This window comes from Schistocerca cancellata, chromosome 3 (assembly GCF_023864275.1).
Source record: "Schistocerca cancellata isolate TAMUIC-IGC-003103 chromosome 3, iqSchCanc2.1, whole genome shotgun sequence".
Lineage (NCBI taxonomy): Eukaryota > Metazoa > Arthropoda > Insecta > Orthoptera > Acrididae > Schistocerca > Schistocerca cancellata.
Genome location: NC_064628.1, coordinates 452,641,602 through 452,665,853, shown reverse-complemented (window position 1 = coordinate 452,665,853; position 24,252 = coordinate 452,641,602). Strand labels below are relative to the sequence as shown.

At 40.0% G+C, this 24,252-nt stretch overlaps 1 protein-coding gene across 1 annotated transcript in view; it reads right to left on the bottom strand.

Moving 5' to 3' along the window:
* Positions 1 to 24,252, bottom strand: part of LOC126175218 (peritrophin-1-like) — a 76,073-nt gene that overhangs the window by 30,530 nt on the left and 21,291 nt on the right. The window lies entirely within an intron of this gene.

The following is a 24,252-nucleotide window of genomic DNA, read 5'->3' as shown; positions in this document are numbered from 1 at the left end:
GATAAACCCTTTTTAACTTACAACTCTAACTAATATCGCTGATGAGTAATTATTGTTGCTAAAAATGTCCATTTCCTCTGGAACAATGAGTTGTCCTTTGGTTGCTGTACGTAACAAACATACATTCTGTTTTATATCTATTGTAGAGAATTTACTTTTAGGAATGTACGTATTAACGGTCGTTTTGTATTTGAATATATATGATGAGTCAAAAACGGCTTTACAAAAAATGAAAAAAAAGTACAGTATTTATTGGTCGGGATATCTCCTTTCGGGCTTCGGCAGCCTAGGGCAAGTCTTTTAGTTGACGCCACTTCGGCTGCTTGCGTGTCAATGATGATGAAATGATGATGAAGGACAAACACCCAGTCCCCTGCCGGGAATCGAACCCAGGCCACTTCGGAATGATGTAGAAATTGACTGACGTAACCTGCAGAATCGGTAAATGTGTCTTTCGTAGCAAATTACCTCATATTTCACATAAAAGTGTTAAGCTCGTATTGATTCGATGTGATTACCATTTGTGATGCGGCAAACATCCCACTGGTAATCAATTTCTTTCCACACTCATTGCAGTAAACCGGAAAATACTTGTGCAACGGCAGCGTAGACTCGATTTTTCGGGTCTGCTAAATTGTTTGGTAGGGGAGGAACATACACACGTTTTCTAACGAAACTCCGGAGTAAGAAATCTAGTGGTGTCACGTCTGGGGAGAGAGGTGGCCATGCGATTGACCATACGAAACTGGTGGTTTATCATGTCTAACTCAACAAAGTTCTTGTGTCAAGAATAAATCGTAGGCCTCCTTGGAGGCGAGAAATTTACGCCGAAAAGTTGTTACAGGGTTTGTTTGATGAAATCAGAGCACACAGCGAGCACGCTCCGCAGCAGTGAAAGTGGCCATTTTAACTGTATACTATGCCGACGCTCCTAGTGACGGAATGGAGTCCCAATGCACTATACGAACCAGACTTGAGTTTTTTCGAAACAAAATGACACTTTTATCGATTCTTTAACTTATCTCAATGAATTCCAGAATCATTACAATGTTATAAAGTCCTTTATGATTCACCCCGTATATGCTCTTTAAAAACTGTCTTAAAAAAAGACCTATATGTTTAGGCTAATACTGATCACAACCACTTCAGTTATTTCTATATATCACCAATTTACCACGATTAGATATAGTTTTATGACAAAGACGCAGTCTTGAAATTTTGTTAATTTGAAAATATAATCTAACGTTCCAGTCTTTATTTTTTTTTTTGAGCAGTGGTCAGTTTTTTGTGAAATTTTGCAATTATATGTGGCAGCATTATAATCAGTTCCCGCTTCTGTCTTACTATTCGCGAACAGTCGATCATCGTTTATTGTGATTCATTTCGATTCTCTTAAATTTTTCGTAAGTGTTTTACAACCCTCCGTTACAGCGATTTGTTTCTTTATTTCACTTTTTTGTAAAGGCAGGAATAGTACACGATAACGTAACGAATTTGAAAAATACTCTTTTACAGCGCTGAAGATGACATAATAGGCATTTGTGATAACACTGGTATATGTCGGTTTCCGTATCTGTCGTAGACACGTTGCACACCTACATCTACATCTACATGGATACTCTGCAAATCACATTTAAGTCCCTGGCAGAGGGTTCATCGAACCACCTTCACAATTCTCTATCATTCCAATCTCATATAGCGCGAGGAAAGAATGAACACTTATATATTTCCGTACGAGCTCTGATTTCCCTTATTTTATCGTGGTGATCGTTCCTCCCTATGTAGGTCGGTGTCAACAAAATATTTTCGCATTCGGAGGAGAAAGTAGATGACTGGAATTTCGTGAGAAGATTGGGTCGCAACGAAAAACGACTTTCTTTTAATGATTTCCAGCCCAAATCCTGTATCATTTCTGTGACACCCCCTCCCATATTTCGCGATAATACAAAACGTGCTGCCTTTCTTTGAACATTTTCGATGTACTCCGTCAGTCCTATCTGGTAAGGATACGACACGGCTCAGCAGTATTCCAAAAGAGGACAGACAAGTATAGTGTAGGCAGTCTCCTTAGTAGGTCTGTTACATTTTCTTTGGTTAGCCTTCCCCACAACATTTTCTGTGTGTTCCTTCCAATTTAAATTGTTCGTAATTGTAATATCTAGGTATTTAGTTGAAATTACGGCTTTTAGATTAGACTGATTTATCGAGTAACCGAAGTTTGACGAATTCCTTTTGGCACTCATGTGGATGACCTCACACATTTCGTTATTTAGGGTCAACTGCCACTTTTCTCACCATTCAGATATTTTTTCTAAATCGTTTTGCAGTTTGTTTTGATCTTCTGATGACTTTATTAGTCAATAAATGACAGCGTCATTTGCAGATAACCAAAGGCGGCTGCTCAGATTGTCTCCCAAATCGTTTATATAGATAAGGAACAGCAAAGGGCCTCTAACACTACCTTAGGGAACGCCAGAAATCACTTCTCTTTCAGTCGATGTCTTTCCATCAATTACTACGAACTGTGGCCTCTCTGACAGGAAATCACAAATCCAGTCACATAACTGAGACGATATTCCATAATCACGCAATTTCACTGTGAGCCGCTTGTGTGATACAGTGTCAAGAGCCTTACGGAAATCCAGAAATACGAAATCTATCTTTAGGCCCTTGTCAATAGCACTCAACACTTCGTGTGAATAAAGAGCTAGTTGTGTTTCACAGGAACGATGTTTTCTAAGCCCTTGTTGACTGTGTGTCAATAGACCCTTTTCTTCGAGGTAATTCATAATGTTCGAACCCAATATATGTTCTAAAATCCTGCTACATATCGACGTTAACGATAGGGGCCTGTAATTTAGTGGATTATTCCTACTACCTTTCTTCAATATTGGTGTGACCTGTGCAACTTTCCAGTCTTTGGGTACGGATCTTTCGTCGAGCGAACGGTTGTATATGATTGTAAAGTATGGATCTAATGCATCAGCATACTCCGAAAGGAACCTAATTGGTATACAGTCTGGACCAGAAGACTAGCTTTTACTGAGTGATTTAAGTTGCTTCACTACTCCGAGGATATTTACTCCTACGTCAGTCATGTTGGCAGCTGTTCTCGGTTCGAGTTCTGGAATATTTACTTTGTCTTCTTTTGTGAAGGCATTTCGGAAGGCTGTGTCTAGTAACTCTGCTTTGGCAGCACTGTCTTCGATAGTATCTCATTTCTATCGCGCAAAGAAGGCATTGATTGTTTCTTGTCGCTAACATACTTCACACACGCCCAGAATCTCTTTGGACTTTCTGCCAGGTTTCCAGACAGAGTTTCGTTGTGGAAACTGTTATAGGCATTCGCCCTGAAGTCCGCACTAAATTTCGAGCTTCTATAAAACATCGCCAATCTTGGGGATTTAGCGTCTGTTTAAATTTGGCATGTTTGTTTCGTTGTTTCTGCAACAGTGTTCTAACACGTTTTGTGTACCAAGGAGGATCAGCTCCGTCATTGTTAGTTTATTTGGTATAAACCTCTCAATTACTGCCGATACTATTTCTATGAATTTAAGCCACATCTGATCTACACTTATATGATTAATTTGGAATGAGTGGAGATTGCCTCTCAGGAAGGCGTCAAGTGCATTTTTAACTGCTTTTTTGAATAGGTATATTTTTCGCTTATTTTTCGAGGATTTGTGTATTACAATATTCAATCTCGCAAGGACAACCCTGTGTTCACTAACCCCTGAATCGGTTTTAATGCTCGTTTTTAACTCAGGATTATTTGTTGCTAAGAGGTTAAGTGTGTTTTCACAACCGTTTACTATTCGCGTGGGCTCATGAACTAACTGCTCGAAATAATTTTCAGAGAATGCGTTTAGCGCAATTTCGGATGATATTTTATGCGTACCTCCGGAATTAAACGTGTATTTTCGCCAACATATCGAGGGTAAATTAAAGTCACCACCAACTATTATCGTACGAGTCGGGTACGTGTTTGAAATCAAACTCAAGTTTTCTTTGAACCTTTTAGCATCTGTATCATCTGAATTGGGAGGTCGGTAAAAGGATCCAATTATTATTTTATTCCGGTTGCCAAGAATGACTTCTGCCCATACTAACTCACAGGAAGTATCTACTTCAATTTCGCGATAAGTTAAACTACTTCTGACGGCAACAAACACGCCTCCGCCAACCGTGTTTAGCCTATCCTTTCGGAACACCGTTAGGTTCTTCGCAAAATTTTGGGCTGAACTTATATCCGGCTTTAGCCAGCTTTCAGTGCCTACAACGATTTGAGTATCAGTGCTTTCTATTAGCGCTTGGAGCTCTGGCACTTTTCCAAACAGTTATGACAATTTACAACTGTTATACCAATGGTTCCTTTATCTACTTTCTTCCTGTGTTTAGCCTGCACCCTTTGTGACTGAAGCCCTTCTTGTGTTTTCCCGAGCCCTCTAACCTAAAAAATCGTCTATTCCACGTCACACAGCCCCTGCTACCCTTGTAGCCGCCTCCTGCGTACGGGGGACACCTGACCTATTCAGCGGAGGCCGAAACCCAACCACCCTTTGGCGCAAGTCGAGGAATCTGCAGTCTACACTGTCGCAGAACCGTCTGAGCCTCTGATTCAGACCCTCCACTCGGCTCTGTACCAGAGGTCCGCAATCGGTCCTGTCGACTATGCTGCAAATGGTAAGCTCTGCTTCCATCTTGCAAGCAAGACTGGCAGCCTTTACCACTTCTGTTAGCCGCTCGAAACCAGACAGAATCTCTTCTGATCCAAAGTGACACACATCATTGGTGCCGACGTGGGCAACCACCTGCAGTTGGCAGCACCCTGTACTCTACATGGCATCCGGGAGGACCCTTTCCACATTTGGAATGACTCCACCCAGTATGCACACGGAGTGCACATTGGTTTTTTTACCCCTCTTCTCAGCCAAGTCCTTAACGCGCCTAACGTTGGAGCTTCCAACAACCAATAATCCCACCATCTGCGATTGTCCGGACCTTGCAGGCTGAGTTGTTTCCTCTGAAACAGGACAGGCGACAGCAACTGGCTCAGCGACAGTGTCAGCACCTGGAACCTGTTTGTCTGATAAACTAGGGAGGCCTGACGTGTGGCCGCCTAAGAAGTCATTCGCCGCCTGCTTCGCCCTGGGCTAACCTCCCACTCACTCACAGGTGAGGTGTTAGCCTCAGTGCGAGCAGTTACTGGGTTGGCCACCGGTGAGGACCGATCGAAGGACTCTGACGTGCAGAACGTCCGTTGGAACCCACGGCCGGCTCACAACAGTGGCGCCCATCCACTGCAGCCTCAAGCTGTTTAATCGAAGCCATCACAGCCTGAAGCTGAGAGCGAAGTGTCACCAACTCAGCTCACATCCGCACACAACAATTGCAGTCCCTGTCCGTACTAAATACCGTGGAAAACTAAACTATGCAGATAAACGGACTATCGGCACGTGCTGCGCAACTCTACTGTAGACCCTGGCGAAAACGCAGGAACTGTGTCTAGTAACACTCAGATTTCAAGAACCTAGGTACGGAAATACTCAGGTGAAAATAAATAATTCGCTCCTGATTTGTAAGTTGTAATATGTCACAAAATTGATTTACTTTTCGACGCAAAAGAAACGCGACATTTGTGGCTATTAGATATAGAATTTATACACAGAAATTCAAGAAACTAAACTATTAAAGCACTTGTTATATTTTGCATGTAACAGGGAATACATGCTGTAATTATCTCTAGACAGGGATTCACATAACTCTCTACGCCTCTCTTTTCGAAGACAGAGATTATGCCAGCAAAGCTAGTTCGTCATTGAAAGCAGTCTGTCACTTTTTGATAACTGTCTGCTGTTATCAAATATCCACAATTAAGAATATTACATTTGAAAGCAACGGAGTACTAAACTTTATGATAAGAGAAATAATGTATGTAAAACCAAGTACATATTCCGAATAGTTTTAAGAAACAAGGAAAATAAAACATCTACGTAAATTGAAAAGTTATCCTGTGTCTCCTCTGTATGACGAGACCGTGCTGGAAAGTACTGCTTCCGAAATTTTTATGGTAAAACTTTTACCGCTCTTTAAATAAAATAAACGTTACTAACATTTTATGTCCTTGTTCTTCATGTCTACATATTTTCAGCCCTATGCCGCCAGATGGCTCCAAATTGCAGTGTGTAACGTGGCGCTGTGTGACGTAATTATATCGGCATGATAATATAGCATGCTATTACCAAATTTCGAATTCAAGAGCACATCCACAGATGGGGCACCCTCTGCTTCAGTATTACAATGCCACACCACACACGATCAAAGCGACATCTACAACAATCCAGAACATGGGGTCACTGTCATCGGTTAACCTCCATATAGTCCCCCTTTGGCCGCTTCCGATTTTCATCTGTTTCCTAAACTTAAAATAACCATCGAGGACTTCACTTTGATAGTGATGAAGAGGTACAAGCAGAGGTGATATTGCGGCTCTATCTCAGTCAACAAAGTCAAACCTTCTACATCTACGGTATCAAGAAACTGGCCATGTCTGTCGCCACAATGACTAAGTTGAAAAATATGTAGATTAGAAGAATAGGATGTAGGATGTTAATAAAGTTTGCTTTATTTAAAAAAAATAATGGTTATCACATAAAAGATCCGGAGGCATTACTTTTCAGTACACCCATGTTTTAATACAAAACAATTTTATTTTTTCAGAACTATATCTGCAGAGAACCAACAAAATATTTCATTCATATAGGTTCCCTAGTCCATAGTCAGAGGCTACATGGTTTGTAACTGTATAATTTGTAGGGGGTAAGTAAGTGAGAGAAAATATCAGAAGGTTAAAAATGATAAAAAAATAACAATAAAAATTGAAGGAATACAATAACTGACAATCTCAGTGAAAGAACCTATAACGATCTGTGAAATTTGTAAGAGAAAACAAGATGGATTTAGTTATCTGAATTAAACAAGTTCAGATATTTCGCATACAAGTAATTTATTCTTGTACGTTTTGTTACACAAGCAACATAGGTGGGTAATTTTAATTAGAGTGGTCATCAACAATTTTTACAGTCTGAAACGTGTTCGGAGATTGAAATAGATTTATATATTCGAACTGGATGTATGTCGGATGATAAGGGAAGATAGACTAGAAACCTAAAAACAAGCGTGAAAGCCCACCTGTGCACATCACTCCAAACAAGGTGTCAGATACTTTGTCTAAATTTGAATCGACTGTAGGTGTTGCAATCTACATGGCTAAAGAAGAAAACCACACGAATAATGAACAAAATCGAATTGCAGAATAATGAGCATAGGTCCAAAAATAGACAGGATCGAACGAACTATAGCTGTACAAAACCGCTTACCTAGCGAGCAAGTATAAAATAATGAAATCATTGCAAAACACATCTCAAAGAATGAATAACATTACAGACGGGACAGAAAAAAACATTAATGAGGGAAGTGATAAACAGGTTTCTGAGATGTGAAATAAGGCATCCACTTCAACCGTATGAAACAATAATGAAATAGTCGAAACAACTGATTACGGAATATCCACTCTAGATCAGATGCAAAACGAACATACTTCAAAGTTGTACCAGGATCAGATAATACAGGTTAACAAGGAAGTGGGAACAGCGCGCCAAAATCATGTAAGAAACATGGGAGCACGTGTTATTGAGTCCTGGCAGAACAGTTAAATGAAAATGGTACTGGTCAAGACGAGAAAGATCAAAACATTAGGAAAGCAATGAAATCCGTCCACTATGAGGCAACAGAATTAAAAAATTATATTAAAAATTGTTGGGCATTTACGCGTCAACTTTCGATGGGGATAGTAGGTCCTACATACGAGGCAGGTTTAACAAAATAACCATATAATTACTGGGGCCACCATTGATCGAATTTATGTTGAAACAGCTCATGAATAACATGTTGCGAAAGCTATAACATGTTTTCCTATTTACATCATCGAGAGAAACACTCTCCGACTACGGCCACTCACTATACTTACTTGGGAGGATATGAAATCCACACCATGCGTCCATTAAAACATTTTGTTGAGTCACTACAAATAGCTGGAATGACATACAACGTGCTAAGTTCGCAACACGGTACATCTAGAGATATTCCGCATTGTGGTCCATCGAACCATCAGACAAGTGCCCAGTTAATGATGACTTCGAAAATGTTCTTTTGACCAAATACTGGACAAAAGGCCATCATCTAAGACCACACAAATGGACCGATAGGTGACTCAGACACATGAAAACGTATTTCGTGAGTAGCAAAATAATGCAGATAATATCGAACGGAACTCACGAAGATCAAACAACGGATCATGGAGAAATAAACGAAACAGTCGTTATTACCCCGGATACAAAAACAGAGACAGCAGCCAAAACAGTAGTTCTAGCTGTAGACGTGCCAGTCTGTTCCGACCGACTACCATGTCATCCTTTGCTATGGCGTCATTGGATATGGTGTGGTGGGGCCACATGGTCACCACGCTGCTCTCGCTGTCGTTGTCAAGGTTTCATGACCTTCAAAGCGCTCTAGTTGCTTCTATGTTGGCCTCACAAAGATGAATGCACCCCGTACTAGTCCTCTCACAAAGCACAAAGCAAACAGCCTTGGAAGCACCAGCAATCAATCCCAGGCCGCCTGAATGCCAAGCAGCCACACTGACCACTCACCTACAAAGTCAGACAGACATGAGGGACAACTTGCAAACTATTCACGGAAGATTTCCGTGGTTTGACTCAGTGAGGAATTTTAGAAGAATTGATTCACTGATTATCACTGTTTGAGGAGCAGACATGACGTCGATCTCGAGCAACCCGTTCACACGAATTTCTGAACGAAGGAATATGTCAATATCACAAGTCAACAGCGAATATTGGGTGTCGTGGTTTTGTGAGTTTAGGTTATAAAGCTACAGACCTATCTAAAAGAAAAACTTAAGGAGCAGTCATTATTGTCGATAGCTAGTTGGCTGATGGTATAACTGGTGTTGATTCAATTTATTAAATTTAGCTGATGGCCCTAGACAGTTACATCTGCAGCCATGAGTGCAGCTGGTGGTGACAAAATCTCGGGGGCACGCGTCATAGCACATTAGATGCTTGCAGCGTTAATGACTGAATAATAGTCATTGAAGATAAAGTGTATGAACCAAGTCATATTAATGACCAACAGATACACTATCTGCAGAATGTTCTGTCGAACTTCAGTGAGATTTTTGAGGAAAATCCAGAAACAATTAATTGTTACAAGTACAAACCGGAAGTTGAGCCTCACCAACTCTTTATTCCAGCGTCATCTCACAGAAAAAAAGACTTGAAATTCCAAAAAGGAGAAATCAGATCTTACACTGAGAAATTGTTGAACCAGAAAGCATTATTGTCCCAACAAAACTACTACAACTTGCCGTCATCATTTATGGACATTTCACATAAGCAAAGATTGCAGCCAGCTACGTGGTAGCATTATGTGATGTATTCAGTAAATATTTCCTACGAGTTATGAATGGAAGAAGTTTTAAGAAACTACTGGGTAGGAATATGATTTAATTTCTAAGTGTTATCCAGAAGGGAAGCCATTTTGGTGCTGTTTCTGCATTCTGTCACGATTTTTGTGCATGTACATATCAGAAGACTGTACACTAACAATGTGGATAAAATATCTGTAATCAGTATAGTGAACTCGCAAAGACAATAACGATTTACGCTCTATGTGAGTCATTGTATGATTGCACAGAATGGTGAAAACCCGTTACAAACCTGAAATGAGATGTACACTCCCATGTGTACAAAATCAGACGAACATTCATAAACCCACTTGTGAACCCACGTCAAACCAAATTGTATTTCGATTAAAAAAATATCACTTTAAGCCACAAAGCCTAGTCCTGACTTAGACTTGGTTCATAATCATGCCAAATCTTCTCTTATAATCGAGAGAATGAAGGACTGGAATTGATTTGGACTAGTTTGGCAACGACATAGCTTCCCTTGTTCAAGAAGAAAAAAAGGTCAAAATCTGCATTAGGATGTGAAACCATATCGTAAATGAGCAAACACTCGAGACATAAGTGGTTCCATTGCATTGTAAATAAATATTTATCGGTAGCATGATCTACTCTAATTCATTTTCTAGTGTAATGTTTCGTCTTCATGTTAGCAGGTAAGGTGTTCTCCATCCGTAAATTTAAAAAGGATTTGTGGTGGTATTTATGGAATCAACAAGCGTCTTAACAGAGAAAAACTTCCTTCATACGCAATATATACTGTAGAACTAGGATATAGAGCGTCATGATAGTTGTATTCTTTTGTAATTGTTATATGTCCATTTGCTGGCAAGGTTTTTTCGAGTATACTGCAGAAACTTCACAGGGAATGCCTTACACATTCTCCATACAGACCCAATCTCGCCTAATGAGATTTCCATATTTTTAGAGCTGTGAAGAAAGATATTCGTGGCCATTAATTTGCTTCACACTAGGAGCTTGAGTTCCGGGTACAATCATGGTTCTGTCGGCAGTCGTTAACATTTTTCCATGAAAGCATTGACCATCTTGTCTCACAGATATGGTGATTACTTTTAAAATGGTACACAGTTAATTTACCTTTTTGTGCCCGTTTCGTTTTCATTTCATTGGCCTTTACAAATAATTATCATCATGGGCGATTGGGATGAAGTAATAGGGGAAGGAAGAAAGAGTTATGGCACAATATGGGCTTGGTAGTGGGAATGAGAGACGAGGGAGACTAGTTCTGCTATAAAAATGACAACTAGCGAAAAGAGCGTTCACAAATCACACGTGGAAGAAGTGTACTTCGATAAGGCCTGGAGATACAGGTCGATACCTGAAATAGATTGTGAAATCAGATGTAATACTGTAAGGTGTACCCAGCAGCAGATATGGGTTACAATTTAGAAATGATGAAGAATAGGCTTACCCATTCGGAAGATTCAGCGTCCAGAGTAATGGGATACTGTAATATTGATGAATGAAGAGATGCATTTGATGTTCTTTGAGACTGTAGTTACTGCGATTATGGGCACCTTAATAGGCACTTCATCTGCTGTGGAGTGAACATCTCAGAAAACTATAATCACAGAAGTGTGGTAAAGAAACACAGGTACAAGAAAGGTAACTGTGAAGAAACTTTAGGTGACGGCAGAAGCACTTCAACAGATCGAAAGAAGGAACTACCAATATCCCACCAAAATTCAGGGGTGTAAAAATATAAGTCACTTAGGAATGAAATACACGACAGGGAATCTAATGCGAAATAACTGCAGAAAAGATGTGCAGAAATCCATAAGGAAATATTTATGTGAAGGACTGAATCTTCATACAGAAAATCAAAACAACTCTCGGAGAAATTAGAAGCAAGGATGTCAAGATTAATAGTGGGATGGGAATTCCACTGTTAAGCGCAGGGGAGGTAGCGGAAAGTTGAAAAGACCACACTGAAAGCCTCTGTGAGATGGAGGAATAGGTGGATGACTTAATTGTGGAAGAAATAAGCGTCGATAAGGAAGTCAGGTTCTGTGTCAGAGTTTAACAGATCTTTGGAAGTCTTATAGTAAGGCGGAGGAACTAATGAGATTCTTCTGAATCTTTAAAATAATTGAGAGAAATGGCAGCCTAGCGACTATTTAATTTGGTGTGTATAATCCATAAATCAGGAGACATAACGAGGAGACGCTTTTATAAGCAGCTTAAAGGGACACACATTCACAATATTGAAAATAATAACGGAAAGCAGACTGATGATCTATTAAATGACGATCGGTTTGGGTTTCGGATATTGAAGGACACCAGAAAATCACATCTGAGGATGCGACTGATACTCAAAGCAAGCCTTGAAAACCACGATACGTTAGTAGTATCTGTCGATCTGCAAAAGGCGTTCGACCATGTAGAATGGAATGAGCTATAGGAACAGATGGATTATATACAACGGTAGCTTAGCACCCACTGTTTTGCTTAGGTAGACTACGTGACCCACACAGATTTTTTTACCGAATTTTTATGTTGTTCACAAACTGCAACGCATTCTAAACTTCTCACGGTAAATGAGGCCGTAGACCCAGGGTCTTTTCCGAATGTACTTCTGACGATACATGGATTCTGGTAGCTGGAGTCCATGGTTTTTGTTAACAATACTTCTAACGTTCATGTGGTGATATTTCAATAGAAACTTTCATTCTCCAAGACGTATTCCTTTATTTTTAATCGAGAAGTGAGAAACAGATTTTCATAGATATCGGTTTGAAACTTTTTTAGTATAATGAAATAGTTTCTTAAAAATTTTTATCTTTATTTTACTACCTTATGAGTTGAATTTGCAAGAACTCTGAAACATGTATTTTTTTATTTCCAACCGAAAAGTCAAATGCCAATTTTCATAGAAGTAACTTTAAAAGTGCTTTTGCAATGAAATACTTTTCATGAAACATTTCACCCCTTATTTCACCACCTTAGTTAAATATGTATTTTTTTTATTTCTAACCGAGAAGCAAATCTTAAATTTCATACATTTAGCTTTAAAAATGCCCCTCATAATGAATTATATTCATAAAACAATTCCTCCCCTATTTGAAATCGTTAGCGGTTGAATTTCTGCTTCTTTCCTCTGTGTCCATCTCCACTCCCCCCTCTAAGTCAATCTCCTTTTGCTCCTCTACATCTTCCTAACTTCCTCCAATTCCTCTTCCCCCCATCTGTGTACATCTCCTCCTGCCCTATGTCTCCTCCATCTCCTAGTCGCCCTTCTCTCTGCCCATCTACTACTGCCCCTCTCTCTCTCCGTCTCCTCCTGCCCCTTCCCGTGTGTATCTCCACATCATTTCTTTCTCTGTCTGTCTCCTCTCCTTGCCTGTCCCTGTTATCTCCTCCTCTTCCCTATATCTGACAGTTTCCTCCATATCATTTCTCTGTTCATCTCCCGTTCCTCCCTCAACTTCTCTCTGTCTTCTCCTACTATCTGTGCCCATCCTCTCCTTCTTGTTCTTTATCTTTCCATCTCCCCCTACCCGTACCCCACTAGGAATTTACTGATTAACGCCCATAGTATTTCTTTCCAGGTAGTAAGTAGTACGTGCACCACTTTTGGTCGAAACAGAGCCAGGGATTTAGGAGGAAACTTTTACCTGTGTCTGTGAGTACATACACACATGTGACATGTATTTCACATACCTTTAACACATTTCACAGGTATTTGTCCACATAGTTCAGTTGCACCACTAGCGAATTTCAACCAGCAGTTCCGTCCATGCAGCTACTTGTGTATGACGTCATGTGTCCTGACCTATGTATCATACAGTGATATAATTCTGTAGATACATTCCGTAGCGTACGTGAATACTGTCTGCAAAATATGCAGCGAATAGATTTAGTACGAAAGAAGTAATATATTTGAACGTCATGCACGATGGGATGCTTTTCACCCATCTCAGTGTTTATGAAGTATATCTCCTGAACTAAGTGTAGCACCACGATAAAATTTTGCAGGTAAGTTCAGTGGTACTTGTGAATACTGTCTCCTAGTAAATAAATAATACATTGAAGCATCATGCTTAATGCAGTAGTTTTACTGTACGAACAGCGAAAATGTACTAAGCTATAAAATTTTTCTCCTGCATCATTTTGTGGTGGTATTATCGATAACAAGTTTCCTTAATGTCTGAATCTATGTGTAAAGTTCGTTGTAAGTCACAAAAAGCTGTCATTGTGAAACACTGAACGAATAAAGTCTCGTTATTCGCGTGTCGTGGGCTACACTTGTTTCTCACACCAACCATAGGGGGTGTGTTAGGTAGTTCCTTCTCCCGCCGCGATTTATTTCCACACTGCAGATGATAAATGTACTAACTTTGGCTAGGATCTGTCTAGTAGTTTAGAAGGAGATGTGGAACACACATACATATACTTTTGTAATATGTTTGACACAATAAGAAACACAGAAGATAGCATGGAGGATCGGTGTTTCAAATGTGTGTGAATTCCTAAAGGACAAAACTGCTGAGGTCATCTGTTCCTAGACTTACACATTATTTAAAGTAACTTACGATAAGTACAATACACACATCTATGCCTGAGGGAGGACTCGAATCTCCGGCGGAAGTGGCCGCGCAACCCGTGGCATGGCGCCTCAAACCGTGCGGCCACTCCTCGCGGCGATCGGTGTTTAATGTCCTGTCAACGACGATATTGTCAGAGCACGACTTTGAGTTCGGAGTTTCTCCGTAGAAAGAGTGAGCAAAGCAGTATGTGGGAAACACTGATAAGAAGAAGGGAAATGATGATAGAGATTGAGTCATCGTTGAATGACGTCCATGGAAGTGGAGGGAACTGTAGATGGTAAAAACTATAGGGGAATACACCAAGCAAATAACTGAGGCCGCAGTGTGCAACAGCTACTCTGAAATGAATTGGTTGGCGCAGGAGATGAACTTCGTGATGGGCCACATCAAACCAGTCAGAAGACTGATGACCAAAGACTAAAGAGAGAGAGAGAGAGAAGAATAAGAATGTATACATCTAGATGAACAGATGCTACAGTGACATTGGCCCTTTTGCAGCCTGGCTGGCTACAGACAGGGGATCTTACCACTGCACCCCCTCCCCCCCCCCCCCGCCCCACAGATGATTTAGTGGTGAAATGGCTCAGTGGACAACCCATCAAAAACTGAAGGCAGATCAAGCACGGAAACAGGAAGAAGGTGTGCCCAACTGTGAAAAACAGCAAGATAGAAATAGTGAATGGTCCAAGCTTAACAAAGCAACATCGAGGGAAGAGGATGAGCCATGGCGTCGTGGTTAAATGGTGACAGTGTTGGACTGCAAAGCGGCTAAGCTGTGTCCACAACTCTTTCGTGCCATTTACTTCTTTTTTTCGCAAAATTAGCAACTGTCCGTCTGGTTAGTGCAGTGAAATGTTTGTTCTCTTTCTGTAATCTTGGCTGTTGCCATATATGCACTGGTTATAGAATATGAGGCAACTGGTAAGAATACATTACCGTCGCAGGCAAATGTGACGAATAGAGAGATCAGGCGAGACGACACAAAGATGTGTCACAGAAATGAAAAGAACAAATAAACGGGTGTGAACTACGTTACAACAAAGGAATTAAAGAGCCAAAACTTCCAAAAAGGAAAGAAACGTAAAAAACATATAAACATGTGCTTTGATAGAGCACAAGTAAAACTGTGTGACTGTGAAATTGTTGAGTTCATTTGTTGCAGCTTATGTGACAAACTATTATGTTTCATCATTTACTTGCGGGTGACTACAACCACTTTCATATGAACACCTAAATAAGGCAAGGAAGCATATCTCACTCATTCACCAAGCGTTCAAGTTAGGTGTGTCGATAACAGATTCTTGTCATACGACACATGTACTGTCACTAATGCCTTGTACAACACACCACTCGTTTTTTTCGGTGGAGGATTCGGTTAACTTGCCGCCTTGTCATCAAACTTTTGCGGTTACCATTGGAAAGCCACTTCCTTCAGTTGCTAATAGAGTAGTTGTGCAGAATTAATTTTCATTATAGTTCCCATCCTTACACATCACTGTTTCGCTGTTGCAAACGGACGTTACACCATCACACAGACACAAATTTTAAAACAGCAAACAGTGAAAAAAAAGAGGTACAAGGGAGCTTTGAACACATCTCGCCTGCTTTGTAAACTAAGACCTGAGCACTTAACTACGACGTTGTGGCTCTTCCAGATTGCTCTATGATGCACACGTTGTCCTTGAACCGATCATTGTTTGTATTTTTTTCACAGTTCTTCCTGTTTTCATGCTTGACTGGGGTTCATTTTTTGACGGGCTGTCCACTGGGTCCTCTTACCACTAAATCTGAGGGGTGCGGGGGGGGGGGGGGTGTAATGGTGACTTCCCCTTGTAACTTACTTCCACTGGTAATGAGCAATATTTATGTGAGACTGGTCTGCATTCGAGGCATCAGAGACATCAGTTGGTCTTCTTATCCAATTTGATCAGCTTTCCTGAACGCCCTGTGATGTCCCAACTTTTTACACTTCAGCTGCTGTGGCTAGCGTACTTTGCAACGTCAGTGAACTGAATGGCTGTTTTTGCATCCGAGTTACCCTTGTATACTTAATTGTGCACATCTCTCTCTGGATCACGTTCTTTTTCTGCGTTGTGAGTCCACCCCACCCATATGGTGTACAGCAAAGCGGGCGTTAGGGTGGACGTCATGTCTGCAGTGTCAGAGACGTTTCCTTGGAGTAATTGCATCCTGCTGTTAGGGTTTGGCCCGCTTTCCTCTCCTTCTTGCGTTGTCAGGGAAGTTGCTCTGATGTATTATTCCGCACAGCAACAGCATTTTCTCCATTCACTTTTACATAAAGTACTTATTGCAAGTACGCGAATCTACTGCGCAATTTTTTTATCATACGAAGAACTCAAAATTGGGGTGAGCGTGAGATTCGATGGTGCGTTAGATTCGAGTACAAACTTGAATCGTTCACCGGTAATTTCTTACCCTACGTGATCCGAAGTAGCAGAGCACTTATTAAAACCTAGCAAGAAACTATAGGTACCGTATCTGTGAATTAAAATAAAGCAAGACGTAAATCGGGTAATAGGTTATCGAATTAAAAGAGCTGGTATATATTTCCAGTTCTGAATTCTGCTCACAAGCGTCAGAACAAAATCCAGTACTGCCACAAGAGGAAATTTTCGTGTCTTTTTTTTTTATTTGCTTGATAAAATTTAGGTACTGTTCCATACATTATAACGCATTGTTGTACTTCTCAACCTCGTTTCATTATTGTTGGCCAACTATAGTACTTCGCATTGTGTCTGCATTAGATAGTCACAAAATGGAAGGCAAACAGAGAAGAATATTAAAAGGAGTTACTTATAAAGGTGAAGTAATTCTTTATGCTGAAAAATATGGTGACAGCAGGAAGACAGTTCAACTAACGTTCGCTCATGTAAGGAACAGAAATTAGGATTATTTGCAACTACCGCTACTAGAAACAAATTCAATTGACCTTGCAAAAGAAGGCATCCTGAAGTTTAAGTGAATGTTTTGGAATTCGTTAGAGAAAGGAGGAAGAATGGGCAGCGCGCGACCAGTGACACCATAATAAAAAAGAAAAGCAAAAGAGGTGGCTGCAGCTCTAATATGCCGAAGCAAGAGCTTAAGGCTAGCCGCGGACAGGTTGATCGCTTTATGAAACGAGCGGGCTTATCTCTGCGACGTCGTACAACAATACGCCAAAAGCTTCGACAGGATTTTGAGAAAAAACTTCAAGAATTTCAGTGGTGTGTTATCACGCATCGGAAAGAGAAGAATTTTTCGATGGCCTAATCAGGCAACGCTGATGAGACTCCAGTTTGGTTTGATATGCCACGTAATTATACGACTGATGAGAAGGGTACAAAACAAGTTATCATCAAAACATCCGGGTGTGAAAAACAGAGCGTAATACTAATGCTGGAAATCACAGCAGATGAGAACAAACTCCCCCCTTTTTTAATCTTCAAGCGAAAAACAAGCCCCAAGGCTCCAAATAATGAAAAGCTATTCCCTGATGAGGTCATTGTTCAGAATCAAGAGAAGGAAGACTGAAACTTTGATGCTTGACTGGCTCCAAAGCACGTGAGAACTCCGTCCTGGTGGGCTTTTCAAGCGACCTCCAATGATTTATCTTCATGAATCCGTGGTCATCTCACTGACGACGTAAAAAAGAAGATGCACAGCCAATCTAGTGACCTTGTTATTATTTCTAGAGGAATGACTGCTGCATTAAAATCCCTGGACTTTAGTATAAATGAACCTTTCAAAGGTTATGTTCAAGAACAGTACGAAAAATGGTTTTGCGAACCAAATCGTGAACTGACTCCGACAGGAAAAATTAAACGTGCTGCACACAACATCATTCCGCACTGGATGTCGGCTGCCTGGAAACGCATCGAAGCACCAGTGATGGTAAAATCATTCGAGAAATTCTGTATTTCAAATACCCTGGATGTCAGTGAAGATGATGTGCTGTGGATTGACAGCGAGGATGGCGGGGAAGGAGGAAATGAATCTATTTCTGATGTAGACTCTTCGGAGGATTCCAGTAATGATGACATTAGTGAATAATGATGAGTAACGCCTGTAATGTACAGTATGTTTCTTTGTATGACATGTAGGTAATCAAGTTAGAGGTTCTTTTTTAATAATGAAAATGTCACTTATTGCTCTAATAAGTAATTTAAAAATAAATTATTCTTGTTTTCTGTAATTCATCTATAGATTCACCATTGTTTGAAATAAAGTTAGCATTGTAAAATAAATTTCAACAATACAAAAATACTCTACCAGCGATGGCTAAAATTCCTTTTTTTATTTTTTTTTAATTGGGGAGCGCATTATATTCGATAACGCATTAGATTCACATAAATACGGTAGAATTTTTCTGTCTGTTGTAGAGCTGAACTGATCGATCCATCGACGCTGGTCATCCCGCATTAATTGGCGATCAAGACAAGGTAAATTATACATTAAAATTTTTCTTCAATCTCAGTTCCAAGAATTTCGAGAACAAACATTATGTTTTAAGACGAGAAGAACAGGAAAGCTGGGAAAAAGTTTTTAGTCCTGCACTGACGGCAGTGACGAAATGAGCTGTAAGTGGCTGGAAAGTTTGCGTATGGGGAAATCAATAGGTGTGCACCACGTTAGCAACGTGAAGAAGTTTATATGGTATGATAAAATGCCAGATGAAAAATATTAATTCATTAATTTTGTAAATATTAGATTAGTTATCTGTTGTGTGTTTCATGTATTTAATGGAAGGGAAGCTGGTTTGAAGGAAGTATAAAAAAAAGTTGAACTACTCATATTATAACAGTGTGCTGAGAAAATCCCTGTGCTCTAGACTTGAGTGAGGTAAAGCAGGTAATGCCAGCATGGCATGGCGAACACTGTGAGATCCTACCATCGTTTGAGGGAGGCTTGTACTAGTGGTATGTTATCAGATATTGTGATATTGTGAACAGACTGTACCAGTCGAGGTAGAAGTCTAAGAGCTTAAATATATATAATCCTACAGGAAATGGTGCATATAGAATCCAAAGTAAGGCGAACAGCAGGAGTTAAATGTCTGTGCTGTGACTATATTGATGTCTTCTTAGGTCGATTTTCAAGTCAATGTGACTTCTCTCTAACGTTTGTATCTTTCTCCCTGTCGCCATCGACAAAGAAAGTACGTTTATGGTGACATGGTGGGCCAACCAAGGCCTGATGGCGGACTTTGCGATGCTGCCCTTAGAGCGAGCTGCAGGGGAGTGTTTATTGAGAATTTGGAGGGCCTAACGCAAGAAGCTTATGTATTATGGAAGAGAAGGGATATGATATTTTATTGGCTGCAAGAGAAATGGGGTACTATATGTAAAGTCGCCGTTTTTAGTTAGAGATCTGTAATTATTTGTTGATACTTCACAGGAAAACTACCAGTGAGGAGAGAGTATCATTACAGTAAAATAGAGTGTAGATATTGGCACAACACTACCCCATGTGTGAAGAGGAGTACAGGAGATCACAGGAGATTAGTAAGGTAATAGAGTGGTAAGGTAATAGGTTAGTAAGATATGGTATATCACCAATGTAATTAGTATAAGTTAATAATAATTTTGTAAATTAACAATGTATACTCTGTTACAGCTATTCTAAAAGAAAACAGAAAAGAAGAAACAGAAAAATTGTTTGTAGTAGGAAGTGGAATTCTACATTCACAGGCCAATGGACAACCAGACAACGATACAAGGAGGAGCCAGCACTAAGAAGAGTAGAGACGAATATTGATAAGTATCATGTAAATTAGTAAGTCCACTAATCACATGGGACACTGGGAAAATGCTAAGCGCACTGATAATGAATGGCCTTACAACAGCGTTGATTCCTTATCTCTCCATTTCCCAAATGGATGAATGATTTTATATCATATTTTTGTACAGAGTTAAACAATGGATCAAATTAAAAAAAACACGTTTTCGTAAATCTTGTTTATTGACTAATAATCATATTTGCGGGAATCAAAGATAAGTTTGGAAAGTTAATTTCATTCTTTTCTATAAATAGAATTGAATCATTTGTGACAGATAAACATATTATTTTCGACAAATATGTAGGTTTGTACTGTCAAGTGACCACTTGTGTATGTCATTGGATGTATTAGAAAAAATACACGGGTTTCATTATCTGCACAGGGTTATCGGAATGTCGGAGACATAGTTGAGAACGCAAGATTTCTTTGAGCAAGAGGACAGCCGGCTGGAGTGGACAAGTGGCGTAGCGGGGTGAAAGTATTTCGGCAACTGACACACGGCGGTGTAGCGGAAGTACGGCCGCTGTGGCACGTGGGAAACCGCACCGTGTCTACCTGCTGGGGGTTGCCGAACGCGACGGCCTGCCGAGGCCATTGTGACAGAGCTAAAAGGGTCAAGAGCTTATAAGAGGTTTAAGGAAGTTGCTTCATTTAATGGCTTGTAACACTTTGTTATGTGTTGTCTAACACTGTATAATGTCCCTAGGGACAAGTAGGTCAACACCTTCTTCAATGCACAAGTCACTGACATACAGAACTCTTTTTCAAATCCTCTCTAAATTCCAACTCTTGGCAGGCATGCATACTCTCGGAATTCTATATCATCCTGATTAGGGTATTCTGAATCCGACCTAACTTCTTCATTCCAGGTAATTATGGACCCAGTGCATCACAATTTACGGAAAAGGCAAGAAAGAAGAGAAACAAGTTACAAGACACAAATACAGAAGAAGAAAGACAGAAGAAAATGGAAGTTAAAAGAAACAGAAACCAAAGAGACAAGAGAAAAGTTAAATTTGGAGCAGTTGGGCGGTGTAATATACCATCAAAATACGTAACGAGCTCGTATACCTACTTTCATAAAATGTATCACTTTAGAGATTCACAGCAAATTGCTGACGAAGGCTGTTCAACAGGCATTTAGGCGCTCTCTTCCCAGTTGTCACAGCTCTCGTGTCCACTGTAACATACTCTCACCACTCTAAGGCGACAAAGATGCAGTCATTGAGATGATCGACACGACTGTGCAGCAACAGTCAGTCGTCCTCGAGTTCGAGCGACAACTAGTCTGTAACTCAGCAACGTCGATAGGCGAACGCTGGGGTGTCATTATAGGCACCATCGCACCAACAATATTCGCAATCCTCTCCGCTATCACAGTAATTGTGCCTTAGTTCCCATGAGTTGAGCGAGGGCATCTACCGACAACAGCGTTCAGTGAGAGTGGTATGTGAAGCGAGTGCTTCTTTTGTTGGTTCCACCAGCTTGGTGCAATAATCAGTGTGCACCTATAAACGAGTGAACCCCCAATTCCAACGCGAGTGTTGGTTTTTTCGACGTCTCCTTGCGGAGTCAGGTACATTTTTTCAATCTTTTCTGTGAATACTTCGATTTGAATTGTTTGTAAAAGGTAAATTTATTTATTATGGACTTAGAATGTCTTATAATAGTTTAGATTGTGTATTTACAATTATGGAAACACGATAAATGCATGATACCAATTTTACGTATTAAACATGTGAGTAATATTAAATAAGCGGATCATTAGTAAGAAGTGATACCGCTTTGAAATAAGGATATGTTAAGTTAGTATGGGTTCATGTTACGTAAACGCTAGAAAGCGATCACTAGCGCTTATATGCGGTATGCTCCTACTTCTGTCAATTTTTGTTGTATTAAATAATCTTGCTTGTGGTGGTTATGCTTGTTAATACACACCCAACACTTACACAATTATTGTTTTACTTGGCATAAGGTTTCTAGTATTGCAATTTCAAAAAGGATCAGGTAGGACCGAACAGTGAAAGACTCATATTGTTTGTTTAAAGAACTGATGCGGCATTTAAATTCAAAAGGGCAGAGCATTCTACACCGAGATGCCAAAATAGCTTGTATGTGCAGACTCTTACCAATGATTGTAAGAGTTTGGCTGGTAACAGGCACAATTGTTAGAAATTATTTTTATCATCAAGAGTATTTTCTACTTTATCAAACGTCCACAATATTTTAATTCGGTAACAGCAGAAAATCTGTTGACAAGAAGAGGGTAATGTAAGGCCTCAGACTTTGTTGTCTTGTTACTTGCAGCTATTAGAAAGGCACTTGTATTTTAATTGCAGTAAAACATCGGGTACAAGTTATTTACGACACTGACATATGGGGGCAATGAGTGTATATTGCACGCTTAAGGGATAACTTGGCAGTCAGAGTGCGGCACAATATTTTTGCTGAGAAACTACAGGAAACGAGAACAGGCCTTATGAAACAGGGGGCTGCTCCGCCGTGCGTGGCAGGGATGGAACAGCTTATTTGCACGCGCTTCCTCAGTGTGGTGTCACTGGGGTCGGTAGCGTACCTGAATCAATGGCACAGCAAGACACGCTGACTTTTATGTGGCAACAATAGTTTAGAGGTGAACAATAGTTTATAGCAAAGTGTGGGTCATTGGGAAATAACTGCCAAGTATTGGTGGATGTCTGTGGTGAAACGTAATCGATGAAAGCAAAGGCTAACTGTGTAAAGAATTAAATTATTAACGTGCCCTTTTCAGAGTTACCAACCATATGAATCCTATACCATATCTGAAAAAATTTAAAGAGGTAATAATTTATCTTAAACAAGATATAAAGAGAAACTATGACCAATATTATCACGTGCAAGAGTCATGTAATGAAACAACTAGAATGAATAATAATGCGTTGTCGTGTGACTGAATTTCAATTGAATGATTAGTTAACTTCAAATGACTGGAAATAATCATGACACAAGGATAATAGCTGAATAAATGTGGTTGAATCCTGACTTATTTGAAGAAAAACCAGAATATTTGTTTGATTCTGGATGTAACCTAAAGATAAAATAAAGTAATAATCTGAAGATGTTAATAGTCGTGATAGTGTATGAGAGAGGAGTGTATGTTTGTATGTATTTGTATCTATGTAAACTGCATCGCTCATGGTTTCATTGTTAACCTTTTTCTGAGGACAAACAACCCACATGAAAACAAGAGGTATGAAAAAAATCGCAGATGGAAACGTTATGGATTATTGGAAGGGTGCTGAACCTTCGGCCGCCATGAGCAGCACACACCGAAACTGCGTCAGCAGGCCTCTCCATCATGGTATGTGGCTGCAGTTACAGCATGTCACGCGAAGCTGCTTCCAGGTGGAGACCCGTGTGCCAAAGCTTAAGCTGATCACAATGTATGGGATGGTTCCGGACGCTGATCCCTGCTCTTACATGAACCGCCATGAGACCCCAATCTGCTGTTGCTACTGCGGGAAGCCTTGCTGCTTCGCCACCCCATCAACGAGCGATCGACGGCAGTGTCATTCAAAGATTCACTGTTTGGAATGGAAAGAGATACTTCAAGTAGGGCGTTGATTACTTTGTTACCCAGACCGTGTTGGATTATATTTCATCCGGAAAGAACAATATGATTCTGCAGCGTCACACCATTTAACTTATAAACTGTTGTTGTGTGAAAGCAGGTGTCTCACCACCTACCTTGTATCAACACTGGTCACAGCACATAACAATGAAAGCAGCAGGACATCAAACCTTCAATATTTAAAAGATATTACTTGATTGATTTAACGTCTGCAACTGAAGATTTCAATGTACCCATCTAGGGTCTGATGAAATATTTCAACTTACATAACAAGATTAAGGTCACATTGCTGTGAGCATTTCAGTTTTGATTAATTTATGTGTGTGCACAACATACCAAGGAAATAAATTACATTTTGGACGATCATGTATCGCAACCAGGCTGTCTTAGGTCACATTAAGACTACTACTATGACTCTTATGAGAGCTACTATGAAGTGAACAGACATCGAATGAACACTGATTCGTGACCTTAACGCCACGCACCTCTCATACCTTGATTTTTACACTGAGATTCTTGTTTGACAAACTAGTTATGCCTCGAACTGACATTAGTTTTTTCCGCAATGGTTTTTCAGGGAAGATGCTCTTACTTAATGCATTTGATATAGAGTTATGTTAAGTATGTATGTCATACAGATAAACGTATTTATTTCTCAGTACTTCTGAGCACTTATAGTTCTAATTTGACAGTTATAGAATTTTTTCGTAGTGGTTATTTGTTTGTACGGCAAACAACAACAAAAATAATTTGA